Consider the following 2,345-nt stretch of genomic DNA (forward strand, 5'->3'; position numbering starts at 1 on the left):
CTTTAAAACAAAGCAAGTCACTGGTATGGTCTCATGCATTTGCTGTCACATTTTGATACTATAAATAAAAATTCATTGTGTTTTTAATATATATACAGACTGATTAGATTTTCAGCCTAAAACGAAAAACATAATATTGTTCATCAAGTTTTTGTGTTGATAGGGAATCAGATGATCTTCTTCTCCAAGAAAGCCTTACTGCAAGACAGTTCGATGTAAAAGAGATAGCGATTGATGCAGGTTTTCTATCATTTATCAAGAACTCATATTCTGGGTAGATTTTATTAAACTTGTAATGATGGATAACACAAGGCTTTCTATTGCCTGTCATCATATGTTTGCTAATGCTCCTGGAGACAATATTTTATCAGGTGCTAGCAATAAGACTTACTACTGTAGTACAGGAAGAAATATGACTGTGCTTGCAGGACTCAAGGAGGCTTTATTACCATGCATGACAGTGAAGTATAGTTTGGGTATATGTTTTTGGTTGTGACTTTATGGCTTGATCCAGTGTATTGAGTTTGCGTGGCAGGGTTTTGGCAGAGGGAGGGCCGCAGAGGTGACTTCTGTGGGAGGCTGCTAGAAGCCTCACCTATGTCCAGTAGAGCCAATGCCAGCCAGCTCCAAGACGGACCCACCGCTGGCCAAGGCCAAGCCCATCAGCAATGGTGGCAGCACCTCTGGGATAACAGTTAGGAAGAGGAAAAAAAAGGGCACAACGGTGACTGGAGCTGAAGAGAGGAGTGAGAATATGTGAGAGAAACAACTCTGCAGACACCAAGGTCAGTGAAGAAGGAGGGGGAGGAGGTGCTCCAGGTGCTGGAGCAGAGATTCCCCTGTAGCCTGTGGTGAAGACCATGATGAGGCAGGCTGTGCCCCTGCAGCCTGGGAAGGACCCCACACTGGAGCAAGTGGATGCCCAAGGGAGGCTGTGACCCTGTGGGAAGTCCACACTGGAGCAGGCTCCTGGCAGGACCTGTGGCCCTGTGGGCAGAGGAGCCCACAATGGAGCAAGTTTGCTGGCAGGACTTGTGACCCCATGGGGGACCCAAGCTGGAGCAGTCTGTTCCTGAAGGACTTGACCTTGTGGAAGGGACCCAGGCTGGAGCAGTTTGTGAAGGGCTGCAGCCTATGGAAAAGACTCACCTTGGAGAAGCTGGTGGAGGACTGTCTCCCGTAGGATGGACCCCACACTGGAGCAGGGGAAGAGTGTGAGGAGTCCTGCCCCTGAGGAGGAAGGAGTGGCAGAGACCATGTGAGATGAACTGACCACAATCCCCATCCCCTGTCCCCTTGTGACCCTTAGGGGCTGGAGGAGGTAGAGAATTTGGGAGTAAAGTTAAGCCTGGGAAGAAGGGAGGAGTGACAGAAGGTGTTTTAATATTTGGTTTTATTTCTCATTACCCTACTCTGATTTGATTGGTAATAAATTAAACTAATTTCCCCAAGTTGAGTCTGTTTTGCCCATTACAGTAACTGGTGAGTGATCTCTCCCTGTCCTTGTCTCGGCCCATGAACCTTTTGTTATAATTTCTCCCCCCTGTCCAGCTGAGGAGGGGAGGGACAGAACGGCTTGGGTGGGCGCCTGGTGTCCAGCCAGGGTCAACCCAACACACTCAGCTTCCATGGAAACCAGTAAGGGAGTAGGGTAGCCCTCACAGCTGAGGAAAATGAAGTTAGCATATCTGTGTCAGTGGGTTTTTTTAGGTTTAGACTTTTCCAGCCAAAATTTGATAACTGAATTTCTGAGCTACATAAAATACACTGCTCTTATTGATTCCCTCTCTTCTTCTCTGACTCAGTGGATTAGACTCTAAATGTTGCACTCCTGTTTAGAGTCAACCGTTCTTGTGGTTGCCTTTAAGTATTTTGTGAGCTATTTACTTAGATGATAAATACTGTTACTGCATGTAAACAATGAGCTTAATTTTGCATTGCGTTCTCCTAGCTGGTGTGGTTGGTTTCTACACTATGAACCCCCTGCAATGTAGAATAACAAGCTCAGTTTTCAGTTTTAATTTTTTAAATTAAACCCTTTAATTTAGAGGGTTTCAGAAGTACTTCTGATGCGTTCTTGCACTGTGTTGAGCATGCTCTTCTTGCTCCAACAAACTGCGGGTGTTACTAAGCTTCACTGAGATGCAATTTCCTAAAAATAAGCAGTTATTTCAGTGGCTTGGAACCAAAAAGAGCTGTAGTAATATTGACTGAGCCATCCCTTCAAGACTCTAATTGGCTTTGGATTTGAGTGTACAGTATGACACTTTATGTGGTTAGAGCATACTATATGTGGCATGACTAACTGATTTTTCCTTTCCCTCTTTCCCTCTTTTCCTCTTTAC

At 45.4% G+C, this 2,345-nt stretch overlaps 1 protein-coding gene across 1 annotated transcript in view; it reads left to right on the top strand.

Annotated features, from left to right (window-relative positions):
• RIMBP2 (RIMS binding protein 2) overlaps window positions 1-2,345 on the top strand; it is a gene marked incomplete at its 3' end in the record, with an annotated part of 42,575 nt that overhangs the window by 15,032 nt on the left and 25,198 nt on the right. The window lies entirely within an intron of this gene.

This window comes from Phaethon lepturus, unplaced genomic scaffold (genome assembly GCF_000687285.1).
Source record: "Phaethon lepturus isolate BGI_N335 unplaced genomic scaffold, ASM68728v1 scaffold1093, whole genome shotgun sequence".
NCBI lineage: Eukaryota > Metazoa > Chordata > Aves > Phaethontiformes > Phaethontidae > Phaethon > Phaethon lepturus.